The following is a 20217-nucleotide window of genomic DNA, read 5'->3' on the forward strand; positions in this document are numbered from 1 at the left end:
GACTTCTTCAATAGGCTCACAAACTGGTTCCTCTTCTTCAGTGTCATCAGCCCCATCAATAATGTTTTTGAAAAGTAGCAACTCCTCCTTATCTCTCCTGTGGTCCCCGTGATGTTTCCTTAACAAGTTGTTGACATCAACCTTCTTGGTTTCTTTTGTTGTGTTTGACGAAGGAATAACGTTAGGACTCATGCTAGAAAGCCGTTTCCTTGACTTGGTTAGAGATTTGGACGCTCTAAGGTCTGACTTGTATGTGTACTCTCCCCGAACAAGTACGTCATTCGCTTTAGTTCTTGTCAGAACAATCCTCCTGCAGGCTCCCAGCCGTAATAATGAAAGATTAATTAATTAAAAACTTGCTGCGTAAACTGAGAGGTTAATGCTAAGAGCGAGGTGAACAAAACATCAACAGAGTGAAAATAATCCCAAGATGCCCTGGGAGCATCACATGCTCTCAGATTGGTTGAAATGGAGAGAGTGAATTTTGCTGTAAAACATCCGTTGGATAATGTGACTTACGTTTCAGAACTCCATTTACAGTATATTTTTTAGTCTAATAATGTGCGTTTTGGTTCAAACTACCATCACAGTTCGATGCGCTTTTACAAGATGATCATGGTGATATGCATAACTCAATACCTTAAAAAATTGGAGAATGAGGGTTTTGCACCTTCACCCCTCAAAAATCCTATTTGAGCCAGACATAGCGGGACATTGCACCCAGTGCAGCCAGTGCTCTTTTCAGTAAGTGTCGCATAATCTGTAGTTGTGACTGGTAATGCATCCTTTCCTAAATTCAACCAGTTCTACTGGCTGTTACAAATCAAATTTGTTCTTCCAGAGTTTCTTTCAAGTTGTTAAACCACCGCCGTCTCAAACCTATATACTACCTGCTCTATGCCATCCAGTTAACATGCTTCTCAGTGTGAGCTCTAAGTGTCACGAACCTCCGCTAGGGGCGCCAGCTAAATCACCCAACTTATCTCCGTACCCACGTTGTTGTGTTCTAGGGCGTTTGTATCGAGCATTTGTGTGTGTGTCTCTTGTTATAAAATGATTAATTGTTGTGTTCCTCTTTGTATATCAAAGCAGGAAATCCAAATTCTTCAGGTGTGAGGATTTCTCTTATCCCCCCATTAAAGATCTTCCGGAAAATTGGCTTAACGCTATATCAGTGCAAGGATCAACCAAGGGTAATCAATGGATTCCATTCGATTATTCTCGTGTTTGTAGCCTGAATTTTAGAGATGGAGATCTAAGGTAAAACTAAAAGAAAAATATATTGAAGCCAGACAGCGTACCTAGTTGGTCTTCGAATTATCCCCATTACCTTCAAACCAGAAAAATTGCTCCACGAAAGACCAGACAGCGACAAGATATTTCTTCGGAAGAAATCTGTGATAAAACAAGCTCTTCAACTGAAGGAAATGCATTGGATGAGGAGTACGAAATTAATTTGAACAACGATGTATCAATCCAAGTCAATATTCCAACGAGTAAGAATGCCAGCAGTGATTAGAAAATCAGACATCAGAGGCTCCGATCAAGAATTCTAAGACTGCGATAACAGTTGATGACTACCGGTATCCATAATGAAGTTGAAAGACTGCGGAGGCAATTCGAAGACAACCAAATAATTTATCGTTTGAATAAAAGGAAACAGCCAAATATAAAGGAAAAACTTCCGGTTTTTAAAGAATTTCATAATTTTCGCAAGACAAAATCCATGCAGTCAGAACAAATCATGCGGTACTATGTGGCTTGGTGAATAGTATCCCAAACGGTTACGAATATGGCAGGACCCCTGGTCTACTGTCGGCTCCGTCACAAAGCACTGTGGACAGTAGCCTAAATGGAAAATGTTGATAGTGTTTGCCGGAATTTCCCAATTAGTGAAGGAAAGACTTAGAGCTGAATGTAAAACTTTCAGACCAACAGAGAGGAGTGTAACAGTGATCGCCGATTAAATGGCTGATTAGGTACGGCTCCTCTATGACCGAACCAGTGACAAGTTCGTTTGCGTGGTCAATGTTGAAGGTGTATGCAGCACAAATATTGTAAAATCTCCTGCTCTCGCAAATAAACTGTTGTGTTTTCTTGTAATCCGACTTTCAATGAAGTTCTCTAGTCCTGCTTCCTACTTCGTCGTTAAAGGCTTAGAAGTTCAGAAATGATTACTGTAATGCCTTTCGGCAAAACAATCCAGATTGTGTGCATTTCGATTGACCAGTGGATAAAATACTTACAATGGTTGAATGATGATTTCATCGAGTACGTTAAAATAATTCGTTTGTAATCAAAACGTGAAAAACTGAAGTGTCTGACTTATGAGACGGCAGATGCTGTGTCGCTAACTGTGAAATCTATAGTGGAATGAGTGTCTTATCTGTTACAAAAAAAGTAATTTTTTTTTCACTAGATGATTTTCTGGAGACGCAATAGAAGCTCTATATCGTTCAGTGAGATTAGGTGGTGGATTTAATGACATGACGAACACACGCATTATGTGCCGTAATTTTTTTTTCACTAGATGATTTTCTGGAGACGCAATAGAAGCTCTATATCGTTCAGTGAGATTAGGTGGTGGATTTAATGACATGACGAACGCACGCATTATGTGCCGTAAAACTTATCCTGAAATCTGGTCATGAACAAAGGGTCAGCGAAATAGTGATATACTTTTTTTTCGTCCACTGTTGGTAAGCAACAGTAAGACTAAAAAGGAGCTCCGTCACTCGTGTCAAGAAAATTCTGAAATTTGTATGTACCATGCAGCAGTGAGACGATTCTAATATATTTGTTGTAACTGTTAAGATTTCATATATTTTACGTTTCTATATCTTAAGCCAAGTTCAAATGTGAGATGTTAGTTTCTGTATGTGTATTATCTTCTCAATTAGTAACATGCTAAGAATTATTATTCATTTTATATTGGCTTTACGACGAACTCTCATTTAACCAACAGGTGCTCTGGGTGCGGTAAGTGCTGCCATCTGCAATGTCGCTGTAAACGCAATTCCCGCGGCACAGAGCAGGCAGTATGTAGAGATCAAGGATCATATAAGAGAAATAGATCCGTCACTCCTGTATAATAAGGTTGGCTGAGAAAACAGGTCATGGAAGCTGCAGTGGCCACTTTCTCTCTGCCAACATAAGGAAATAAATCCCACGATAGTACCTCGTAGCAAACACGATTATGATAGTTGTTACTTTGTTAAAATTTCAATTGTAATAGAGATAATGATTGTATTTCGGTAGGAAAGTTGTATCTAAAGCTTCTCTCGTGTCTTTTACTTGAAAAGTAAATTGCAATTACCGTATTTGTATGTTGGCAATACTGTTATAACGCTAGCTTGTATCGTTGATTCACCGTTCGCATTTTAATGTAAATTTACATCTATTAAGTGATAAATGCAACATTGATTACTGAAAATGTTAATGCAATACATATAAAACCCCAAAACGCCCATACTTGCCTAAATCAGAAATAACATAACCTCATTCTTTGGTTCGTTCGTTGAACCCTTCCCACGACTTTTATGTATAGGAATGGAAAACACGAGAAGGAAAGGATGAAAGTAAAACTCAGCATAATGCACACAGTTTATATTTTGAATTTATTTATTCCAACCAGCAGGTAAAAAAGCACAATCACACAGACGTTTACTCGCAACAGCTAGGTAGTTCAATGTGAAGTACGTTCATGATCATAATACCGTACTATTTCTTCACACTAAGAACGCGCATAATTATAATTTCACACCATACCCTCAAAAAACTGGATCAAAAATCTCGTTCAATGCGAAAGAATCTCAACAAATTTTCGTCTAACAAGCACTATTACATACCGTACGACCAAGGTCCCTTCGCGCGCAACGATAACGGTTTTGTGTTTTGAATTTACTATACCACGCAACTGAATGTGTAATGCCAACCTCTGCCATCTAAATTAACCCTCTAGTTTTCATTAGTTGGCGGAGATCGATTGGCCCATCTCAGAACTGCTTCGGACGCTCCCTATGAAGTGTCACCCCCCTGGTAGAGATTGAGACGGCGGTGGGTTAAACATTTATATATCAGGTTTTTTGTGTTATCCTTTATATCTCGGCCCGGTCCAGTTTGTGTATGTAGAAAAGGCGCCGAGAACGGCCACTCTGGTGTGAATATAGTGCCCTGTGTCCTTGTATAATTTGTGTCATCCCCTTTAATTTTGTAGGTATACCAGCAATTCCAATCCTAATTGTAATGGTACAACCACAAATATGGTTTACCCTTCGAGTATGTTTTAGTATATACCCTGGATATTAATATTTTCTATCCTCTTAATCTAGTCTCGTAGTTTGATCAGCAAAACAGCAAGTTTTACATTTCTATAAGACAGTTATACCGATGTCTGGGACTTCTTGCTGCTGTAATCTATGCATATAAATTGAGGAAGGAGCAGAAGAGGAAGTAGTGTACGTGCTACCAGTATTAGTGATCTCATTGTGTGATACTACTCTCCTACTGATTATCTATTTCGTGAGTCATTATAGAGAACATCGCGCAGTGTATACAGTTAATTAAGCTAACTTAATTGGCAAAATATTAATAATAAAGATCATACATCTTCATCAAGAAGTAGAATAAATATCAGGTTTTGTTTCGAAGTGGCTGGTATGGTATGTATGGAGCGTGTTAGCCAATTCTACAGCTTATTCCGTTAAGTGACTTACGGATTTTCCTCATTGAGGAATTGTGATTTCTATCATTTTACACTGTGTCCACAACCTCTGACATATTGACGGTAATGTTCAAGTTCAATAATTTACTTTTGCTAAATGTATAGATCTCAGTTGAGAATATTAGAAGGTAATACTTATCTTTCTCAGTTCCAGATTTCTACATATCGTTAATATTTAATGTTATTAATATTCTTAAAATTTATTTTTAATTAAGCATTAAAAATGAATACGCATATAACTAGATTGCTTTTAGAAAACTCCCAGCATTTGCGTTGCAAGTTCCGGCAAGTTTTGTGTAGTAGCAATATGTCGTACGGTACCGTATATCTAAATTTAGTGGAATGAGGATTATTTTCTGAAGAGCTACGGTAGTTTCAGAAAGAAATTGCAACATGTAGTGTGTAATTTTAATTATTGTTTTTCTGTGTTATTTACCTCTGTGTGCAATTTTATAGCGACGCTGTGAATGATGAGTTGTTCTTTACACAGTAGGCTGCAACATATGGTAGTAGGTTCGAAATCTTGAGAGGTTTCGATTTAGGATATCTGTATCTCTTTATTATCAGTGTTGTTATGGAGATTCTTCTGTATCACTTCATTACCCCACGGCAGCTATATCCGGTATTTATTCGTGATGATTTAGATAACAGTATATAGGCTGCCCTCTGATTTATTGGTGTGGAAAAGATCTTTGGGCGTGAGTGACGATGAGTTTACATGGGGTCAAATCCTACGATAGGCAGCCCTGAAAAGCGTTTCCGTGGTTTCCCCATTTTATCATTAATTATAATTATTTCTGCTGCATATCTAATATTGTCCCTTTCCCTTGGAGTTGTTAGTGCAACATTAAACTGCTGGCATTAATGGAAGAACAATCTTCAGGAATAAATTCTGGCTGTGGAAACTGTAGAAGGTAGTTACTTGAGAGTAAAACCAATAATATATTAATAGAATAACCTGTGATGGCCAGAACACTTAAACACGGCACACTTCAGTGTTGTCCCCTACATTGAAATATACAATTGAGCATATTTTCCTGAAGAGATATGTGTATACATAGAAATCTGTTCCCTGGCAATGTATAAGAATCGACTCAATTAGCCACAGGAACGAAGCTTGTATTACCTGTAGGGGAAATTGTAGTTTTCCTTGTTAGTGCAGTAAGTTTACATTTACAGTAAAATATCACAGGGCCCGATGACCTTCGATGTTATGCCCCTTAAAAAACAAGCATCATCATCATCATCATCATCATCAAAATATCACAAAGTGACTAATGAACACTGCTATTGGGTGAAATGAATTCTCTGAGGCACTACTTGAGGTATTCAACCTAGACAAGTTTCATGCCACCTGGGGAACAATGAAAGCTGCTAAACATTTAAACCAATTGTTTGACACGGAACTTCCTACAAGGGGCGCTCCGATAAACATCACTCGGTTGTGTCATTAGACATGACATGCACAGAAAAATAAGGAAAGGACACTTAAGTAAAGGTTGGTGGCATTGTTCAATGAAAAGAGCTGATAGCTGTATTGTGTAAATTTTTGTCTTCATTTCAACAGAATTTTCTTTGTTTTCCATTTCCAGTCTTCTGGGTTGAAATGTGAATCAAGAACCTCCTTATTTTTCTCTTTCTCCACCAAGCCCTTCCTTCCTCGAATATTTTTTCTACTTTTACTCCACTCTTCTCTGTACTCTCCTCACCGTATCCATTCACCCCATTCTGGGCATTCCCCAATATCTTTCTCCTATGACTTTCTCTATAAATACTTACTTCAAATCAAATCAAAATATCTTTATTTGCGAATGAGGTGTCTACCTCGGTGGCAAATGGTACACTAAAATTGTCAAGCACTAAATTAACAGGAGAAGATGAACATTTTCCTAGAATACATTATTGTACAATTTATGGTAACAATTTTCTCTATTCATCCTAATTAAATTTATTTTGTTTACAAAATTCTACTTATAACATCTCCTGTACTTACAAACAAAGTCAACTCACATACAGTATGTGGAATTACTTCAAATGATACTATACAACTTGTACAAGATTAAAATTCTCATTGCATTTATTTACTTATTTGTTTTTTTTTTTACCTATTTTGGAACCTATGTAGCATTACGACATGCTGCATCCTAACCAGAGCCCCTTTTGCCACCGCTTTTCAGTGTTCCTGTAGGGTTTTCACAGCTACCGTAGCGGCCCCAGGGCCCTCGAAGTCCCCACTATACTTCACCCCTACAGGCAGTCTGCTAATTCGGCTGTCCATACTCCATAGACCCGGGGGTGGAATTAATTTATTCACACACATTTTTTATTTACAATAACCTGCACTGGTCGAATGCCCTCTAACATTTCATTTATTTTCTCTGTTGCTGTTTATTCTCTTCTTGAATATCTGTACAGATTTTGGAAAAGGATCAAACACTACCCCTGGTACACTGTTCCACTCCTTCACGCCCTTCCCATTGAATGAAAATTTACCCCAATCGCTTCTGCTAAAATTGCTTCTAATTTTATACTTGTGGTCAGTTCTGCCATGGTAATTATTTTCCAACTGAAGCCTCTCATGGGTTTCTCCCCATGCTTCTTCTCTTGTACGGGCTCTATATAATTCTCCAAGTCTAGTTTTCTCCCTTCTCTTACTTATTGTTTTCCTCCCAAGTTCCTCTAACATTTCTGATACACCACTTTTTCTCCTGAAATCCCCTGTTACAAGTCTTGCTGCTTTCCTCTGCACACTACCTATTTCTTTTATTAGGTATTCTTGGTGAGGATCCCAAACACAGTTTGCACATTCCAATAATGGACAAACCATACTTATATAACTTTTTCCTTTTAATTCTTTGTTGCATCTTTCGAGTAGCCTCATTATGACATGTAACAATCTGTATGCTTTCCCAACAATGTCACCAACATGACCCTTCCAGTGCAGATTACTTTCCAATCTCACACCTAAGTATTTGCACTTGCCATCTTTTGGGATAATTACCTCATCCAAAGGATATTCAAATTCAGTTTTAAAGCTCCTGTTTGTAAATGTTGTAACAGTTGATTTGCCTCCATTAACCTTCATATTATTTTCTTCAATGCATTGTTGGATACTCTCAAGGTCCGTTTGTAATTTTGAACAATCCTCAATGTTATTTATTTCCCTATAATCTGCATACAAACTTATTCTTGATGTTATATTGTTCCCTAAATCATTTGGGTATATTAAGAAAAGTAACAGACTGATTATACTACCCTGTGCAATTCCCTTCCAAACTTTCCTTTCCTGTGATATATTATTCCCTACTTTGACTTTCTGAACCCTTGAATTTAGAAATGTTTTTTCCAACGAATAACCCTTACATCCAATCCTATTCCCTCCAATTTCTTTAATAATATTCCATGTTCCACTCTATGAAAGGCTTTGGAAAGACCTATGGCTATGCAATCTAACTGGCCTCCTGAATCCAACTGATCTGACATGTCATGCTGAAATCCCACCAGTTGTGCCTCACAAGAAAATTTCTTTCTAAATCCATACTGGCTTCTCATGAACCAATTTTTATCATCACATATCCCTCTGATGTACTTTGCTATTAAACTCTCCAGTATTTTACAAACTATACTGGTCAGGCTGATTGGTCTGTAGTTCTCTGGTTTCCTTTTATCACCCTTTCCTTTATAAATTGGTATTATTATAGATTCCTTCCATACTTTTGGTATTACACTATTATTTATGACATAGTCAAAGAGAAATTTTAAATAAGGCACTGTGTACCACCCCATTGTCTTTAATACCTCCCCAGTAATTTGATCAGTTCCTGCTGCTTTTCCTTGCTGAAGCAGTTGGATTTCTCTGAAAATATCTTCGTTTGTTAATGAGAAGCTTCTTGTTTACCTATGTGTGTCTCCCTCTATATCTTCTGTTACAGTTTCCAAGTCCTGACAAACTTCTGTTGAATCTCTGAATTACTTTGGAAGTCCGTCCTCTTCCATTCTCATCATGTGTCCATGCCATTTCAGTTTACTGGTCTCTGTCTTGCCTTTCAGCTCAGGGAATCCCATTCTCTTCCTAATTTCTATGTTTCTGACTTTATCCCTTCATGCCCTCCCTGTTATTTCTCTGAGGAATTTCATCTTGGCCTCTTGCATTTTTCTTTCATCATGTTACGTTGTTGTCCATGTTCCTGATGCACATGTCAAAATTGGGGTGTAATACATTGGGTGCAAAATTTCCTTGCATTCCTTTGGGACGACCCAGTTACAGACTATACACCTCACACATTGATAAAACTCATTATCTTCTTCAATTCTCTTTCCAATTTCTTAATTTATTTTTCCATCTTCTGCAATTATTCACCAGGAATGTTTGAAGCTTTTGGTCTTCCATTTACTCTTCAATATTTCCACTTCCTTCTCCTTTACCTCTCGTCACCACTACTATATTACACTTTTCCATACTTATTTTCATTTTTATGTTCCTCTATCTCCTGATTCCATACAGTATCTTGTTCTTGTGCTTCCATTTCATCTTCTCCACATATTATTGTGTCATCTGTGAGGAGTGATGCCTTTGCCTCCTTGGTTCCCATTTTGTGTTGAATACTTTTGTGGATTTCATCCATGATTGTAATGAAGATTGGGGGGGATGAAACACATGCTTTTTGAAGTCCTGTTTCTACTTTGAACCAGTTTGTTTATCCTATCATAGTATTCATACTACTTACTCGCTTTTCGTTCATGGGTTTTATAACTGGTTCTGCTCCTCTCCCTGCTTTCTTTTTTATCAATGCATCCGAGAGCACTTGCCTTGGTATACTGACATATGCTTCCTCAATATCGATAAATATCATCACTGAAACCTATCTAAATTCCCATCTCTTCTCCACATTTTTTAAGTTCAACAGATTGAAAAATTTAAAAATTATGTTTACACAGAGTAAGGAGTACAACTCCATATGAAAGTGAAATATGATTAATAACTTGTGCCAAGTAAAAAAGAGTTGAAGCCTTTGAAAGGTCATGTTATCAGAGGTTATTGAAGATCATATTGATAGAACATGTCTCAAATAAAGAGATAGTGTATCAGCTTGTTGAGAGGAGAATGGTTTGAGAGAATTTGATCCTGGGAAGGAAAATTTCTGATAGAACAAACCTCAAAGAACTGTGAACATTTTCAGTTAGTTTTGAAGCTGATCGCAAAGGATATAAATTGGTAGGAAGATTCCAAGGTATGGGCCCGGGTGATCAGAGTGATATGCAAACAGAATAGTGACTGAATTTTCAAGAAGTTTTGTTCATTTTGATCACAAGCGATGTGCATTGAATTTTTAACAAGAAAGTCATCTTGTTGTGGTTTCAGTTCCATATAAAACTGTATGTTACGTAGCTATTAATGTGATATATGTCATGTAATACTAAGGGTCCTTTGGCTTTAATCTTCATATCGACAGATATGTTAACTTATATTCCTATGGAAGTGATCATCTTTTCACAAGTCATGTAAAACTGGAGGTCGTTAGCTTTGACCAAGGTATCAGTCATAGAAAATTTGAGGTCTTATAGGTATGATCACAATATCAACAATCATGTAAAATTTCAAGTTTTTCAGTATGATCATAATATTCATGGTCATATAAAATCACAAGCTTATTGCTTAGTCTGTTGACAAACAACATAAGTAGCAATGACAGCAATAAGGTAATATATTTTTCTGGTTTATGTTTCAGTGTAAGGTCGTTGGAAGTAATCAACAATCCCAGTACCTTCTAACTACTTCGGCTGCAGTGCAAAATGGATCTAGATATAAAGGTGAAAGAGGAACAAGCCTGGCTTGAAGAAACAACAACTGCACCACTTGTAAGTCTCATTTCAGATAACTTTTTAGAGGGCAGAAATTAACCCTTAATAGTTGAATAAGTTTGGCAGAAGCATAATTTTCTATTTGCTTCCTCAATATTAACACCAGCAGTCACCATTTGCTGCATGATCATTTATTCATAATGCAATTCTTTTTGTTTCTTTGTATGGGAATACACCCCTAAGCACTACACAAAGCTGCCTACTCTTAGGACCTTAAGGTTGGAGTTGGATTAGTCTGTACATTTTACTGTCAGTATCGAAATTACTTTGGTTCAGGGGTTGCACCTCTTCTGTTCTTCCCCTCTCATTATAATAGACACCTGGCAAATGCCGGGGCTGTACCTTAATAAAGGCCACGGCCGCTTCCTTCAAATTCCTAGGCCTTTCCTATCCCTTCATCGCTATAAGACATACCTGTGTCAGTGCGACGTAAAGCAAATAGCAATAAAAGAAATATTATAATAGAGGATGGTTGGCCCATTGTTCTTTTCTTTTAAACTAATATCTTCTAACACTACTGCACCACCATTAGCACCACATGTTAAACATTATTACTCCTATCATAGTTAGTGTAGCAGACGTTAAATCACAAATCCTTCGTTAGTGTTTTTGAGACTGGATACACCAGTCTGCTAAACAAAATGTCCACACAGGTGTGATTATTTTGGGTTACCCTCGCATCCACAATGTGCTGGAAGATATGTGTGTTAAAGAACGAGCAGATTTGCCTAAGGTATACGAGGGATAAAATAGCTGAAAATCTGAACATATATTCTCTCAAAATAAGTATTTTGCTCAGACGTTGAATTCATTTAGAAAGGCAGAATAGTGGTTAGCTCATTTTATTTCTGAAATACAGGTCAGATTCTGTATTATATAGAGAAACATGTCTAAGGGCTCCAGGATGCAGGATTTCTGAGAATAATTTATTTAATATGCCCCTTTCTGGGCTCTGACACTTTAGGGACTCAAGGCACATTAAACAAAAATTTTCTTTCCTCGTCATTATTTCCCTCTCCTTTGTATGCATCCTTTTCATGCATTCCTTAGTTCAGTACTGTTCCCTTCTATATTGAATGGGTTAAGTCAGTATATTCTAGAACTTGATACTTTAATTCACTTTGATTAGTAAGTTAACTTATATTAGAACATAAGCTTATGATCAACTTATATTAGAACATAAGCTTTTGATCACAGTCTCTTCCCTTCGTTTGGTGCCAACAAGGTTTTATGAATCCAAGTGAGAAATTTAATTGTCTCATAGTAGATCTTGAAAGATCTTCTTAAACTGCAGATGTACACTCCAACATTGCTGACTTTCCACTGACAGTGTCTTCATCCCCACAGTTATTCAGAGAACACTATATAACATGCTTGTAGTAGTAAACTATTTCATTTCTAGTTGCTTTGACTTTGGGCTACATCACATCTTTCGCTGTTATAAGACTGATAAGCCTGCTTCTTTCATGTTTATTTTTTTATTTTACACTTGGAAGCATTGAAATATATGTTTGAAACAGAACTGTCTTAATGCTTTATGTGGCCCCTGTGATCTCAGCAAAACCAGAGTAGAGAATGTGATTTCAATATTTCAAGTTATTTTAAGCTGTCTATAAACAAACTCCATGCTGAGACAATAAATTATTTAGAACAGTTGTAACACTTGTAATTGGTTTAAACAAATTTTAAGATATGATTGATATGATTGTACATTTGAAAACAATTCATACAATTTAGAGTTTATGCCTATGGTTGCTTCCTTCCAAATTCTGTGTGAGATGGCCCCAATTCCATCTCTGGTATTATATCTTCTGATATGGCTAGAAAATGTTTTGCATTTTATATTTTGTTCTCAGTCTTATCCTTTCTCTCACATAATGAGTGAGCAAGAATAGTAACACCATTCTCAGTACAGCCTTTATTTATAACAATCCTCTGCTGGTAGAAATCTTCCTTAAATATTAGTGAAATTCTGAAAGTAACCGTAATACTGGAAATTAATGAATTAACATGCTCATTTGTTGGTGACTATATTTGTAGATGTGTGTTACAAGGATACCTATTATATCTTATTTTCCGCAGGAAGTGATAGCTGTGAAAGAAGAACTTAAATCAGAGTTAACGGAGTCAGGGTCAACGCAGGAAAACTCTCTTGAGGTAATGTACATAATTTGATAAGCTATTGTCAGGTAATTGAAATGGTTAGAAAATGGCTCAACAGATACCAGGGTTCGATCCTTCATTTCAGTGCACATGATTGATAGTCCTACAGAAAATATGCTTTTTTATGAGATTGACTGTTTACTTACCTAATTTTAACTTTTTCTTCAAGTTGTTCCAAGATCTTGCGTTATGAATCGTGCAGCAATTAGGATTATTCCAAAGACCTCTCCTCTATATTGTTTGGGAGCTGGTATCATTCCTACAAATACTTCTGAATTCATGAATAGTTTTGAACGCAATGTAGTTATAAGATACATTGTTTTGTTACTGTTACAGGATATTTTACTAGTTGCTTCCAAATGAAACACCCTTGTTATCTTATTGATTATTTTAAATATTGATTTCTAGATAATACAGTAATTTGTTGATACAAGTTGCAGGTGATGTTCTTGTTTACTGTGTGCGTTCGCTTATATACTACACACATTGTAGCCATCTTGTGGCAAGTGAAAATTATTCTTCCTAATGTGGTCTGTGGTGTTACTTGTCCATTGTGACTTATAATATTACTTAAGCATGCAATGGAATAAATAAGCCATTCAAGAGTTATCTTGAATTTCTGTTTCATACTTCGTACAGGATAGTGTTTGTGAATTGGCCTTGTAAGTTCACCGTTACACACCTGAACATTCTTTACATGAATTAATTTGTTGTTACCAGGATACACATTTGATCACTGTCGTCATCCACTTCATAGCATGCGTGTCCTCTTCTTTCAGTATGACTATGTTGCTATGGGGTATTTCATTGTGCATTTATTGAGATATTCATATCACAATCTCTTCTAGGAGTTCTGTGTAAGCTTTTGAAAATATAGCCATGTGGGCAAGGTTGTGATGAGAGAGGAAGTATAATCAGTATCAGAGAGTGTGGTAATTTGCTCTCCTATAAGGAACCATGTGACCTTGCCGCGGTAGGGAGGCTTCGTGTCCCAATGATGCAGATAGCCGAGCCGCAGGTGCAACCATATCGGATGGATATCTGTTGAGAGACCAGACTAACGAATGGTTCATCGAAAGGGGGGTAGCAGCCTTTCGGTAGTTGCAAGGGCGGCAGTCTAGATGATTGACTGATACGGCCTTGTAATAATACTCAACATGGCTTAGCTGTGTTGATACTGCTACACGGCTGAAAGCAACGGGAAACTACAGCCGTAACTAACTCCCGAGGACATGCAGCTCTCTCTGTATGAATGATGTACTGATGATGGCTTCCTCCCGGGTAAAATATTCCGGACCGGGCGAGTTGGCCGTGCGCGTAGAGGCGCGCGGCTGTGAGCTTGCATCCGGGAGATAGTAGGTTCGAATCCCACTATCGGCAGCCCTGAAAATGGTTTTCCGTGGTTTCCCATTTTCACACCAGGCAAATGCTGGGGCTGTACCTTAATAAAGGCCACGGCCGCTTCCTTCCAACTCCTAGGCCTTTCCTATCCCATCGTCGCCATAAGACCTATCTGTGTCGGTGCGACGTAAAGCCCCTAGCAAAAAAAAAAAAAAAAAATATTCCGGAGGTAAACTAGTCCCCCATTCGGATCTCAGGGTGGGGACTACACGAGAGGGGGCGATCATCAGGAAGATGGATACTGACATTCTGCGAGTCGGAGCGTGGAATGTTACAAGTTTGAATCGTTGTGGTAGGTTAGAGATTCTGAAAAGGGAGATGGATAGGCTAAAGTTAGATGTAGTTGGTATAAGTGAAGTACGTTGGCAGGAAGAACAAGATTTTTGGTCAGGCGACTACCGAATTATCAACACAAAATCAAACAGGGGAAATGCAGGAGTTGGTTTAATAATGAATAAGAAAATAGGGCAGCGGGTAAGCTACTACGACCAGCATAGTGAAAGAATTATTGTCGTCAAGATAGACACCAAACCAATGCCCACCACAATAGTGCAGGTCTATATGCCTACTAGTTTAGCGGATGATGAAGAAATCGAAAGAATATATGAGGAGATTGAAGATTTAATACAATATGTAAAAGGTGACGAGAATCTAATTGTGATGGGAGACTGGAATGCAGTGGTAGGCCAAGGAAGAGAAGGTAGTACAGTAGGAGAATTTGGATTGGGACAAAGGAATGAAAGAGGAAGTCGGCTGGTTGAATTCTGCACTGATCATAATTTAGTCCATGCCAATACTTGGTTCAAACACCACAAATGACGGCTGTATACGTGGACGAGACCTGGAGACACTGGAAGGTATCAAATAGACTTCATTATGATTAGGCAGAGATTCAGAAACCAGGTGTTGGATTGCAAAACTTTCCCAGAAGCAGACGTGGACTCTGACCACAACTTGTTGGTCATGAAATGCCATCTGAAGTTGAAGAAATTAAAGGAAAGAATGCAAAAAGATGGGATCTAGACAAGTTGAAAGAAAAGAGTGTGAGGGATTGTTTCAAGGAACATGTTGCACAAGGACTAAAAGAAAAGGCCGAAGGAAACACTATAGAGGAAGAGTGGAAAGTCATGAAAAATGAAGTCAGTAGGGCTGCTGAAGAAATGTTAGGAAGGAAGAAAAGACCAACTAAGAATCAGTGGATAACTCAGGAGATACTAGACCTGATTGATGAACGACGAAAATACAAGAATGCTAGAAATGAAGGGGGCAGAAAAGAATACAGGCGATTAAAGAATGAAGTGGATAGAAAGTGCAAGGTAGCTAAGGAAGAATGGCTGAAAGAGAAGTGCAAGTATTTCGAAGGTTGTATGGTCCTGGGAAAGGTAGATGCTGCATACAGGAAAATCAAGGAAACCTTTGGAGAAAGGAAATCTAGGTGTATGAATATTAAGAGCTCAGATGGAAAGCCACTTCTAGGGAAAGAAGACAAAGCAACAAGATGGCAGGAGTATATCCAACAGTTGTATGAATGTAAAGATGTAGATAATTTGGTTCTGGAACATGAAGAGGGTGTTGATGCTGATGAAATGGGAGACCCAATTTTGAGGTCAGAGTTTGACAGAGCTAGGAGTGACCTCAATCGGAACAAGGCACCTGGAATTGATGATATTGCCTCTGAATTACTGACTGCCTTAGGAGAAACCAGCATGGCAAAGTTATTTCATTTAGTGCATAAGATGTATGAGACAGGACAAGTCCCATCTGATTTTCGGAAGAATGAGATTATACCTATTCCCAAGAAAGCCGGTGCTCACATGTGTGAAAACTACCGCACCATTAGTTTAGTATCTCATGCCTGCAAAATTTTAACACGTATTATTTACAGAAGAATGGAAAAACAAGTTGAAGCTGAGTTGGGAGAAGATCAATTTGGCTTCAGAAGAAATGTAGGAACACGTGAAGCAATCCTGACTTTACGTCTGATCTTAGAGGATCAAATCAAGAAGGACAAGCCCACGTACATGGCGTTCATAGATCTAGAAAAGGCATTCGATAATGTTGATTGGACCAAGCTATTTATGATTCTGAAGATTATAGGGATCAGATACCGAGAACGAAGAATTATCTAAAAAATGTATAAAAATCAGCCTGCAGTGATAAGAATCGAGGGCTTTGAAAAAGAAGCAGCAATCCAGAAAGGAGTGAGGCAAGGCTGCAGTTTGTCCCCTCTCCTTTTCAATGTTTACATAGAACAGGCAGTAAAGGAAATCAAAGAGAAATTTGGAAAGGGAATCACAGTGCAAGGAGAGGAAATCTAAACCTTGAGATTTGCCGATGATATTGTTATTTTATCTGAGACTGCAGAAGATCTCGAGAAGTTGCTGAATGGTATGGATTAAGTCTTGGGTAAGGAGTACAACATGAAAATAAATAAGTCCAAAACAAAAGTAATGGAGTGCAGTCGAACGAAGGCAGGTGATGCAGGGAATATTAGATTAGGAAATGAAGTCTTAAAGAAAGTAGATGAATATTGTTACTTGGGTAGTAAAATAAGTAACGATGGCAGAAGTAAGGAGGACATAGAATGCAGACTAGCACAAGCAAGGAAGAGCTTTCTTAAGAAAAGAAATTTGCTCAATTCAAATATTGATATCGGAATTAGAAAGATGTTTTTGAAGACTTTCGTGTGGAGCGTGGCATTGTATGGAAGTGAAACATGGACGGTAACTAGCTCAGAAAGAAAGAGAATAGAAGCTTTTGAAATGTGGTGTTACAGAAGAATGCTGAAGATGAGATGGATAGATCGAATCACGAATGAAGAGATACTGAATGGAATTGGTGAAAGGAGATTGATTTGGCTAAATTTGATGAGAAGAAGAGATATAAATATAGGACACATCTTAAGACACCCAGGACTTCTTCAGTTGGTTTTTGAAGGAAGTGTAGGTGGTAAGAATGGTAGGGGTAGACCAAGGTATGAATATGACAAGCATATTAGAGCAGATGTAAGATGCAATAGTTACGTAGAAATGAAAAGGTTAGCACATGATAGGGTGGCTTGGAGAGCTGCATCAAACCAGTGTATGGACTGATGACTCAAACAACAACAACATAAGGAAATGAGATGTAGTTGGGTAAGGAGTGTCAAAAGGATCATCATTTGGCTTTGGTGAATCAATGTGAGTATATGTTGCAAGAATGGTCCATTCATTGTTGGAGAAGCGATAAGAATCCATCACATGTCTGAGGCGTTAGATCAGACTCTTGACAGCTGCTTCCCAGATTCCACCAAAGTGTGGTGTTGCAGAAGGGATGAAATGTCACGTCAGTCCCTTGCCTGCAATTGTGTGAAAAGTTGGTTTTCTGAGGGTTGTTTTGCAGAAAGGCCTTGATTTCTTCAATTGCTCTGAAGAAGTTTGCTCCTTTATTGCTGTAAATGTTCAGGGGTTGAACTCTATGAGAACTAAGTCAAGAAAGTGCAGAGAAATGTTGTGGTGAGATCACGTATCATGTCTATGTAGACAGCCTTGGTAGCTAGGCAGTCTGGTCTTGTTCGATTTCACACGATTTTTTATTAGAATTTGGCCAGCATAGTCAATGCTAGTTTTAAGGAATGGGTATGTCGGGATTAAAGGCACCATTTGTGTATTTCACATTAATTGTTCTGAGGTACCTGCATTGAACGTATAACACTTGAGACGTGTATGAATGTGGCTTCTTTCCATTCCCCTTGCTGATGAGATCCTAAACTTGTCTCTCAGAGGGTTGAGTGCCAAGATGAAGTAGTCGAAGTTGTTCCGCCATCATAATTATATTTGTGTGATGATATGATACAGAATTTGTAAAGTTTCCCCTCCACTAGTATTGGAGTGTTGTGTAGTCGTCCACCGACAAGAAGATAGCCTCCTTGATCTATGATTGGATTTATAGTAATTATATGAGTTGTTAGTTTCCTACACAATATTAATATAACATTTCTGTACAGGGTTCAACTCCGATACGAACAGTGGAATTTAATTTCACTCCGTGGGTTGTTTACAACAATCTCAGATTATTGTATGTTACAAATCGAATGACTGGTCCGTATGGACATATACATTAATTCAGCAATGTTACAAAAGTTTATTGAAATCCTCATATTCAGTACACATTGGGTTCTTAAAAGGAGGATTTATATCTTGTCATAATAATTTAAAGGGACATATTTCGCCCATTGCATGGGCATCATCAGGCATGATCTCATACCTTAGGGATTAAAATCAGGATCCTGATTACTCTAGTCAAAGTGTTACACAGAGGAACATGTGTTATAAAAATGAGGAAACTTGTTGTAAGTTCACAAATGACAATTTACACAATTAAGACACGCCTAAGTAATATTTAGTTAGAGGGTGTAAGTATGTGTTGTAAGAGTGGTCCATTCTTTGTTGGTGAAGCGATAAGTATCCACCACTCTTCTGAGGTGATATATCAGACTCTTGACAGCTGCTTCCCAGATTCCACCAAAGTGTGGTGCTGCAGGTGGGATGAAATGCCATGTCAGTCCCATGCCTGCAGTTGTGTGAAGAGTTGGTTTTCTCAGGGTTGTCTCCCCCTGTGGGTGGGGGCGGTAGAATAACACGCACGGTATCCACTGCCTGTCGTAAGAGGCGACTATGAGGTTCCCGAGGGGCTCTGGTCTTTGGAGCGTGGGTTGGCGACCACGGGGCCCTTAGCTGAGTCCTGGCATTGCTTCCACTTACTTGTGCCGGGCTCCTCACTTTTATCTATCCTATCTGACCTCTCTAGGTCAACTCTTGTTATTTTCCAACCCCGATGCTATTAGGTTTGCGAGGTCTTGGGAGTCTTTCATTTTCACGCCCTTCGTGGCCCTTGTCTTGCTTTGGTCGATATCTTCATTTTTTGAAGTGTCGGACGCCTTCCATTTTTCCGCTCTGATTAGTGTTATACAGAGGATGGTTGCCTAGGTGTACTTCCTCTTAAAACAATAATCACCAACCAACCATCTCAGGGTTGTCTTTTAGAAAGGCCTTGATTTCTTTTGCTACTCCGAAGAAGTATGTGCCCTTATCGGTGTAAATGTTCAGCCTACGGCCAACAGCACGTAAGCTTAATGCTCCACTCATCTCCTCTCCTCTGCCACACCCACTTTCCTCAATACCACACAGATACAATACAGAAAGTGCAATTATCATTCGTTCTGATTCTGCAAAGGCAACTAGTTCACACCAGAAAGGTCGACGTGGTAAGTAAATGTATACACAGCGTTTTTCGTCAAATTTAACCCTTTCTTCTCTACTCTTAAATATCCTTCTACCCTCATCTCGTTACTCACTCTTCACTAAACATCCCTCAGTATTCGATTTCAACATTGACTCTGTAGCCAACTTTAAGCACGAGCATCCCCATTTGACTAAAAGGACAAGAGGAGGCTTTCACATCAGCTAGTAAAGACATACATGGCAACACACAGTTGTGCACCTTTTTTTAACTTCTTCAACACAAATAAAAAGACTGTGGCCTCGCCATAGAAATACGGGTTTAGCAGGGCGGCCACCCATATGGAAAACCGGAAACTGGGGAATATCAGGGTATTGGATTAATAGTGAGAAAACCAGGAAATGTCAGGGAATTCAGAAAAATCTGGAAATTCGTTCCGCTGCCAGATAAAATGGACATACCGTATTTATCCCTTAGTAGAAGGACATTTTAAAATTTTTTATAATATTAATCTTGTGCATGTCTTTTCTGCCAGGAATAAATTGTAAAGAAAACTGAATAAACATTAACAAAACCAGTGTGATCTCGAATGTGAAGTAACAGGTAGCTTCATTAGCTATATGGATAGCCTACAGCAAGCAGTAGCGACTATGATCAATTAAATTTTCGATGTTTTGATCTGCTTACTCTCGTATATTCTGTGTTGTTGGGGAATGGCGAGGCCTATATCGTGTTCTAAGTATTCTAATCGCTTAAATGTATGGCTTCCACACTGTGTTTGTTTACTAAGCAATGACATGTGTGATAGTCACTACCTCGTAAATTCTAAAAAAGAGACTACAAACACT

At 38.3% G+C, this 20217-nt stretch overlaps 1 long non-coding RNA gene across 1 annotated transcript in view; it reads left to right on the plus strand.

The window, feature by feature from the left end:
* The first annotated feature begins 10477 nt into the window (after positions 1-10477).
* LOC137503092 (uncharacterized) overlaps positions 10478-20217 on the plus strand; it is a 38033-nt gene continuing 28293 nt past the window's right edge. Inside the window, exons 1-2 of the long non-coding RNA XR_011019042.1 lie at positions 10478-10582; positions 12668-12742. This is a non-coding gene — a long non-coding RNA (uncharacterized lncRNA). The remainder of the gene's footprint in view (positions 10583-12667; positions 12743-20217) is intronic.

This window comes from Anabrus simplex, chromosome X (assembly GCF_040414725.1).
Source record: "Anabrus simplex isolate iqAnaSimp1 chromosome X, ASM4041472v1, whole genome shotgun sequence".
In the NCBI taxonomy this organism is placed as follows: Eukaryota; Metazoa; Arthropoda; class Insecta; order Orthoptera; family Tettigoniidae; genus Anabrus; species Anabrus simplex.